Raw genomic sequence first — 9,099 nt, 5'->3', positions numbered from 1 at the left:
GGTGCAGACTTGATGGGCCGAATGGCCTCTTTCTGCACTGTAGGGTTTCTATGATATGATATGATATGAACTCCAGAGCCGCAGCAATGGCACAGCACAGTGGCACAGTGGTTAGCGCTACTGCCTTACAGCGCCAGGGACCTAGGTTCAATTCCTGGCTTTGGTGACTGTGTGGAGTTTGCACATTCTCCCCATGTCTGCCTGGGTTTCCTCCAGTTTCCTCCCACAGTCTGAAAGACGTGCTGGTTAGGTGAATTGGCCACGCTAAATTCTCCCTCAGTGTATCCGAACAGGCGCTGGAGTGTGGCGACTCGGGGATTTTCACAGTAACTTCATTGCAGTGTTAATGTAAGCCTACTTGAGACACAAATGAATAAATGTGGATTGACTCTCAACTGTCAGGGCAACTAGCCAGTGATGCCCATGTCCCATGAAAATAAAAAAAGGGACTATGGGTCTTTCAATGCGGTGGCAGATATTCCAACCAAAGAAGGGCGGCACGGTAGCACAGTGGTTAGCACTGCTGCTTCACAGCTCCAGGGTCCCGGGTTCAATTCCTGGCTCGGGTCACTGTCTGTGTGGAGTTTGCACATTCTCCTCGTGTCTGCGTGGGTTTCCTCCGGGTGCTCCGGTTTCCTCCCACAGTCCAAAGATGTGCGGGTTAGGTTGATTGGCCAGGTTAAAAAAAAATTGCCCCTTAGAGTCCTGAGATGCGTAGGTTAGAGGGATTAGCAGGTAAATATGTGGGGATAGGGCCTGGGTGGGATTGTGGTCGGTGCAGACTCGATGGGCCGAATGGCCTCCTTCTGCACTGTAGGGTTTCTATGATTTCTATGATTCACCCGGAGGAAACCCACGCAGACATGGGGAGAATGTGCACACCTTGCACAGACAGGGACCCAAGTCGGGGATCGAACCCAGGTTCCTGGCGCTGTGAGGCAGCAGTGCTAACCACTGTGCCACCGTGCCATTCTAACTTGCCCCCTCCCACCGAGTCAACTTCACTGATCCCTTGCGCATATGACTAGACCCTTCCTTTTCTGAACACTCTATATCGTGAATTTTTCCAAGCCCCCGTACAGAAGTCCACAACCAGCATCCTTTGTCGGGCTCTGACTCCTTCCAGGCAATGATCAGCATTCCCTTCTCCAAGGTAATTGGGGATAAGCAACAAATGCTGGCATTCCCAACAATTCCCACATCCTATGAAAAAAATAAAGAAGTACTTCCTCCGGTTCCATTCCTCTTCGCGCGCCAAACCACTTTCAGGATCTGCAATTGCTGTCTTGCCTTAGCAGAGATGGAACATCTTACACAACGCGGTGCCCAAGTCAATGTTGCGATGATATAAACATTCTGAAGAACAAAATGATGAATGAGTGAAATGGAAAATAAAGCAACATGGTTGGGGGGGTGGAAAAGGAATCAGCCAGCGCCCCTGTAACCCAACAACTTCTATGAAGGCACCGACCTGTTCAGCTACGATGACCCCAAATTTTCACAGCTCACTAACACTCTCTATCGATGGTCTGACATTAAGGCAGAACCTTGGAGTGTGGCCAGGATCATGGAGCTGTATCCAAGAATGAATTAGCACCTTCAAGAAAGAAGATGGAGGATAGATCAGCTCATATTTCATGAATCAAGTGTTCGTACAAATGTGAACCATTATAAACCAAGAGGTCGCAGGAAATCTGACCCAAGTGAAAATTGCTCAACACTTTAACTGTTTGCTGTGCAGTAAACTGTTTTACTCCATTACTCAACAAGCTGACACAATTCCTATTGAAAGATTGATTTATTATTGTCAAATGTATTGGGGTGTAGGGATGGCACAGTGTTTAGCACTGCTGCCCCACAGCGCCAGGAACCCGGGTTCAATTCCGCCCTTGAGTCACTGTCTGTGTGGAATTTGCACATTCTCCTCATGCCTGCGTGGGTTTCCTTCAGGTGCTCTGGTTTCCTCCCATAATCCAAAGATGTGCGGGTTAGATGCATTGGCAATGCTAAATTCGCCCTCAGTGTACCCAAACAGGCACCGGGGTGTGGCGACGAGGGGATTTTCACAGTAACTTCATTGCAGTGCTAATGTAAGCCTACTTGTGATACTAATAAATTAACTTTAAGCAGTGAAAGGTATTGTTTCTTGCGCATCATACAGACAAAGCATACCGTTCATAGAGTACATAAGGGAGAAGGAAAGCAAAGGGTGTAAAACAAAGATTCTGCAGCCCATCGTCAGGAAGGCACTGATCATTCACAACACATCAGCTGCAGGTTTGAGAACAATTTGTATATCTGTTCATTCAGTTATGACACACATACAGTTCAACAAATGTTCAGGTGCTCTCTGGCTTTGTCCAATCATTTGGCTAAACCTAGCTTTCACTTAGAAGAAAATAAAAAAAAGACACCTGCTCCTGGACTACATTGATTGACTGGATAACTGGTGTAACTTAGAAAAACAGGGCCACTTGTTTTTTTTCAGTCCCAGTTGGCTCCATTTTCTAAAGGTGTAATGGCTTGTTGTGAAAGTGGAGGCCAGCATGAATGCTTGGCTGAATTTCAAAAGCTACAGAACTGCTCACTTCATCTTTGCAATGGCTGCGTTCACGGTTTGATTTACAATTTTAAGAGGCTATTAAAGAATTAGCTGCTTTTGATGCTGTATGCTGAATGGAAAATTGTTTTGTTTTTCGAACTGAGCTCGAGGGCTTTAATTAATCTTCATTGGGTCAGGATTTATTTGTCATTATGAATGGCTGTGCGTTTCAATGAAACCACGACTAGATTGTTAGTGGTCACATTTTTATCATCCATTTCAAAGGATTGCCATTGTTATTACATAGCTGCCAAGGACTGTATATAGTGCATGCTAGGTTAGTGGCTATGCAGATTACAGGGGGAGCATGAGAGTTGGGAAGGTCTTTGTGGGGCACACAAGGGGATATGAGGATGGGTTGGTTGAGGGTTGGGGCTGTAGGATTATGTTGGAGAACTTAGCTGATACTCCAGTGAAGAACCTGCACTCCTCCCATTCTGCGTCAGGGCTCGGAGAACCTGAATGAACCCTGTGCAGCCTAATCCACAGGAGATGAAAATATGGTGGATATGAGCAGATAGGATGGGCATAGATTTCCAATGGTCTGACCCACATTCCCTGAGCCCAAAATGCACACCCCAGCAGTGAATGGACTATGCTTTTACCAAGTTATATGTCGGGAAGCTCGAATTCAACATGTTTAGCACTTGCTGCCTTATCCAACCCTTCCTGGAAAGTAACCAAAGGTTACGGGGAAAAAGCAGGAGAATGGGGTTGAGAAGACTCGATGGGTTGAATGGCCTAATTCTGCTCCCATATCTTATGGTCTTATAACCGTGACTGTGCAGGGAGCAGTTTGGAGAAAGTTCCAAATCCTAATATTTTCTTGGGGTCAAATTTTTGGCTCAACATTTAGACACAATCTGAAGTAGAGCAGCACGGTGGCACAGTGGTTAGCACTGTTGCCTCACAGCGCCAGGGACCCGGGTTCGTTTCTCATCTTGGGTCACCATCTGTGAGGAGTCTGCACGTTCTCCCCATGTCTGTGTGGGTTTCCTCCGGATGCTCCGGTTTCCTACCACAGCCCAAAAGACATGCTGGGTTCGGTGCATTCGCCTTACTAAATTCTCCCTCAGTGTACTCGAACAGGCGCCGGAGTGTGGCGACTAGGGGATTTTCACAGTAACTTCATTTCGAATGGGCAGCACGGTGGCACAATGGTTAGCACAGCTGCCTCACAGCGCCAGGGACCAGATTCGATTCCCGCTCAAGTCACTGTCTGTGTGGAGTTTGCACGTTCTCCCAGTGTCTGCGTGGGTTTCGTCCAGGTGCTCCGGTTTCCTCCCACAATCCAAGGGTGTTTAGGTTAGGTGGATTGGCCATCGTAAATTGACCCTTAGTGTCCAAAGATGTGTAGATTAGGTGGATTGCCCATCGTGAATTGCTCCTTAGTGTCCAAAGATGTGTAGGTTAGGTGGATTGGCCATGCTAAATTGCCTCTTAGTGTTCATAGGTCTGTAAAAAAGTGGGGTTAGTGGGGTAAATAATGTGGGGTTACGGAGATAAGGCCTGGGTCAGATGCTTTGTTGGAGAGTTGGTGCAGACTCAATGGGCCGAATAGACTCCTTCTAAGCTGTAGAGATTCTGTGAGTGTTAATGTGACACTAATGAATAAACGTTAAGTACACAAACATTTTTCTTTTCTGTTTTTCCACCTGCCTTCTTACCCAATTCTGGATCGCTCCCCGCCAACCGATCGTTCTGGCTAACCAGGTGATGCAGCTGCACCTGAGCACACAACTTTGCAAAGTCGGCACCTTTGTACCTGGCACCTGAGATATGACCCCTGGACATATTTGCTTACACAGCGGAGTTTGTCCTGTTTCAGGGAAGTCATGAGGGCTGCGACAAAGATTAAATGTTAAAAATGTCGATTGCAAACAACGCACGGCTAATCTAAATCATTCTGACTTTCCTCGCACCAAAATGCAGCAACATAAAGTTCCTTTCTTTCTTTTTATTTCATTCCTTGTTCAGCTTGCCTAATTAACAACGAGAAAGTTAACTTGATTCGCCTGTTAAATCAAACCACTTGAGGGCATCGGAGAGTCATTTACAATGACCTAGTTTTAGTTTAGAATCATAGGGCAGGATTTTCCTGCCGCGCTCGACCCGAAACTGGAAAATCCTGCCCGAGGTCACAGACCTTTCCGCGATCCGCCCCTTGCCCGCTCCGATTCCTGTGCTGGACGGAACGGGAAAATTCACCCCCATGGTCTATAAACTAATTAAGAATCCTTAATGAAAAACATCTCCCGACTCAAAAGCATTTCTCTTTAAATAGGTTTGTGGTTAGCACTGCTGCCTCACAGCGCCAGGGACTTGGATTCGATTCCCGGCTTGGATCACTGTCTGTGCGGAGTCTGCACGTTCTCCCTGTGTCTGTGTGAGTTTCCTCCGGGTGCTCCAGTTTCCTCCCACACTCCGAAGATGTGCGAGTTAAGCGGATTGGCCATGGTAAATTGTCCCTCAGTGTGCAAAGATGTGTAGGTTAGGTGGATTGGCCATGCTAAGTTGCCCCTTAGTGTCCAAAGATGTGCAGGTTAGGTGGATTGGCTGTGCTAAATTGCCTCTTAGTGTCCAAAGGTTGATTGGCCATGGCAAATTGCCCCTTCGTGTCGGGGGACTAACAGGTTAAATATGTGGGGTTACGGGGCTAGGGCCTGGGTGGGATTGTGGTCGGTGCAGGCTTGATGGGCCAAATGGCCTCTTTCTGCACTGTAGGGATTCTATGATTTGTTCGACAGTCTGTACGAAATCCTTGGTTACGAGAGCTCTGTGCCTTAGGGTCAATCTGAATGTGGCTGGCTATCAGCTTGGATGGCAGTGAAGCAAACATTTGTTGTCTTTTTCTTCTTTCAAGGAGGAACGCAGCTGATGTGCAACATGATACAGGATGGATATGCTAGGTAGAATTGGAAGAATGTGAGGGGGTTGGGAGAGAACGTAGATGCAAATCACATCAAGAATGTGGCAAATGTTTGGACTATGTGTGTGTGAATTTCTAATATTCAGAGGCTGTGTATATTTGAGAGTGGGGGAAGGGGGATCCGTTCTACATTCAGAATGTTCCATTTCTATACTGGCATTTGGAAGATTGCAAATGCGATCTGACTGCTGGTTGGTATTGTAAATAGGGCTTTACAAATGACTAGCTTTGCTACAAGCTAATCTCCAATTTTGCCAAACATCCATGGATAGATTCCACTCTCTTCAGGTGCTATGTAGCCAGCACGGTGGCACAGTGGTCAGCACTGCTGCCTCACAGCGCCAGGGACCCGGGTTCGATTCCGGCCTTGGGTGTCGGTCTGTGCGGAGTCTGCACATTCTCCCCGTGTCTGCGTGGGTTTCCTCCGGGTGCTCCGGTTTCCTCCTGCAGTCCAAAGATGTATAGGTTAGGTGGGTTGGCCATGCTAAATTACCCCTTAGTGTCCAAAGATGTGAGGGTCGGGTGGATTGGCCATGCTAAATTGCCCCTTAATGTCGGGGGGCTAGCAGGATAAATAGATGGAGTTATGGGATAGGGCTTGGGTGGGATTATTGTCAGTGCAGACTCGATGGGCTGAATGGCCTCGTTCTGCACTGTTGGGATTATATTCTAATGTTTCTTTTACTATATTCTGCACCCTCCCCTTTCCTTCTCCCCTATGTGCTCTATGAACGGTATGCTTTTGTTTGTACAGCACGCAAGAAACAATAGTTTTCACTGTATACTAATACATGTGACAATAAATCAAATCAAATCAAATCTTCTTGCAGCCTCTTGTGCAGGACCCATTACATTCCCCACCATTCAGAGTTGCACCTTCATCCATGCTTTGGATGCTCAGGAATTCCTTTCCGAAGTCCTGTGCCTATTGACGTCTCTCTCTCTCTCTCTTTTAGTCAAGTGTTGATCCTAAAACTGCCTTTGCTGACTCAAGGTTCATAATTTCCTTAACCTTCTTAATTGTTGTATGAATCAACTTGTTGCTGCTGTTCCATTATCCTCCCAATAAGTCCATGTTATTTAAAACTGATTTGGGCTGTTAAATCAGTTACCTTTTTTATTCAAATAGCTTAATGAAGTTAATGGGTAGCACGGTGGCACAGTGGTTAGCACTGCTGCCTCACAGCTCCAGGGACTCTGGTTCGATTCCCGGCTTGAGTCACTGTCTGTGCGGAGTTCTCCCCGTGTCTGCATGGGTTTCCTCCGGGTGCCCCGGTTTCCTCCCACACTCCAAGGATGTGTGGGTTAGATGGATTAGTGCAGCAAATACGTGGCATCAAGGGTCTAGGTAGGATGTTCTGTTAGAGGGTCGGTCCAGACTCGATGGGCCGCATGGCCTTCTTCTGCACATGATTCTATGAAGTTAATAATAATCCCTTCAACAACAAGTACTGGACATATTATTCCAAGCTGCAGTAACCATTTTCCATTACTTATCTGAGCAACTAATTTATCGACAGGGAGGTGTTAACCTCCCAGTACTGTGGCATAGTGGCCAACAGGGGAGGCAATGGCCTAGTGGTATTATCGCTAGACTAATATTCCAGAAACTCAGCTAATGTTCTGGGGACCAGGGTTCGAATCCAACTACGGGAGATGGTGGAATTTGAATTCAATTTTTAAAAAATTAGGGCGACACGCTGGCATGGTGGTTAGCACTGCTGCCTCACAGCGCCATGGACCCAAGTTCGATTCCCGGCTGGGGTCATTGTGTCTGCGTGGGTTTGCTCTGGGTGCTCCGGTTTCCTCCCACAGTCCAAAGATGTGTGGGTTAGATGGATTGGCCACGCTAAATTGCCCCTTGGAGACTAGCTAAGGTAAATGCATGGGGTTATGGGCATAGGGCCTGGGTGGGATTGTGGTCGGTGCAGACTCGATGGGCCGAATGGCCTCCTCCTGCACTGTAGGGTTCTATGATTCTAACAGTAAGTGAGTAATCACAGCCACAGAAGGCATGTCAGCACCCACCTCCGTGCCCTTTTTCCGACTGTGATCTCGCTCGACCTGGCCATGGTGTGTTCCCCAATGACTCCTGCTGACCCCTTGGTGGCCTCATGCTTTCTCTAACTCTGCTGTCCCTGCAGTCTCCTGATTTCTCCATGACCCTGCCAAGGATCGACAGTCTCTGCAGTGAGAAGTGTGCAGCCACACCCATCTAACTGATATCTTAAGTAAATACCTGCTTGCATAAAAGAGTTATTTAAACTACCCTTTACATGCAAACACCTTCATATTCTGAGTATTATCATTTAAGGTGAAGGGGGGTTATGATTACTGATACATTAAAAAAAAGAGGGGGTCCTTCAACCAAAAGGGCGGCACGGTGGCACAGTGGTTAGCACTGCTGCCTCACAGCGCCCGGGTTCAATTCCGGCCTTGAGTGTCTGCGTGGAGTTTGCACATTCTCCCCGTGTTTGCGTGGGTTTCCCCCGGGTGCTCCGGTTTCCTCCCACAGTCCAAAGATGTACAGGTTAGGTTGATTGGCCGTGCTAAATTGCCACTTAGTGTCAGGGGGATTAGTATGGCAAATACGTGGGGATAGGGCCTGGGTGAGATTGTTGTCGATGCAGACTCGATGGGCCGAATGGCCTCCTTCTGCACTGCGGGGAATCTATGATGATTAAAGGAAAATTAACCTGGAGTGTCTGTACTTTGTTTAAGCTATTGATCTTGAATGCATTTTAACTGCCCGCTGGAATTATATTGCTATAATTAATTAAATGGATAAAGAACTGTTCTTGGGTGGAGAGGAGGCTTCATTTAATATCAGTTGGCAGGTTGGCAAACATTGTCGTGCAGCTAAGGAGTTCCGGGACTTAAAGAAGCACACATCGGCTGGCAGGAAGTCAGTGAAAACCTTTGTGCCCTGAGGGACTGTTTGAGATCTCTCTCTCTCTCTTTCTTTCTCACCTGCCATTCTCCTTCCCAACTTTAGTGGCGTGCGGAACATTTTTATGTTCTCCAGTCGCGGGGTGGGTCGACATGCAAAACTGAGAGAGAGGGTGAGAAAGGCACAGCTTTTGTTGAGGGGGGGGGGGGCGGTTTTTGCACATTCAACAAGAACGAATGTCGAGACTGTGTGTTATTGGTAGTTTCTGCAGCCTTCTGTAAAGGTAAGTTTACCTTCTTCTTTAACCATTGATGGGGAGTTTCTAGCCTGCAGACAATCTGTAGCTTCTTTGGCCCCCGAAAAAGAGAGTTTATCTTTTTATCTCCCCCATTGATGGGGAATTTCTAGCCTGCAGACAATCTGTAGCTTCTTAAGCCCCCTGTAAAAGAGAGGTTACCTTTTTATCTCCCCCCCCGAATTGATGGGGAGTTTGTAGCCTGCAGACAAAAACTTCTTGTCAACACGTTGACAGGAGAGCGCGAAAGCGGGAGAAAAAAGCATTCCGCTCGTGAGGAACAACACGAGAGAGGAGTGCCAAGAAATTGGCGGGGGGGGCGGTAGAGGGGAGGGGGGTCTCACCTCAAACCCTCCCAGCCCCAGAGTAAACAATCGCTTCAC

At 47.4% G+C, this 9,099-nt stretch overlaps 1 protein-coding gene across 1 annotated transcript in view; it reads left to right on the top strand.

Annotated features, from left to right (window-relative positions):
• The first annotated feature begins 8,564 nt into the window (after positions 1-8,564).
• fermt1 (FERM domain containing kindlin 1) overlaps positions 8,565-9,099 on the top strand; it is an 86,109-nt gene continuing 85,574 nt past the window's right edge. The window contains exon 1 of the mRNA XM_078230610.1: positions 8,565-8,704. The gene's annotated coding sequence lies outside the window, so the exon portion shown is untranslated. The remainder of the gene's footprint in view (positions 8,705-9,099) is intronic.

This window comes from Mustelus asterias, chromosome 15 (assembly GCF_964213995.1).
Source record: "Mustelus asterias chromosome 15, sMusAst1.hap1.1, whole genome shotgun sequence".
Classification (NCBI taxonomy): Eukaryota; Metazoa; Chordata; class Chondrichthyes; order Carcharhiniformes; family Triakidae; genus Mustelus; species Mustelus asterias.
Note: the sequence above shows the minus strand (reverse complement) of the source record. Positions and strands in the feature narration are given on the sequence as shown.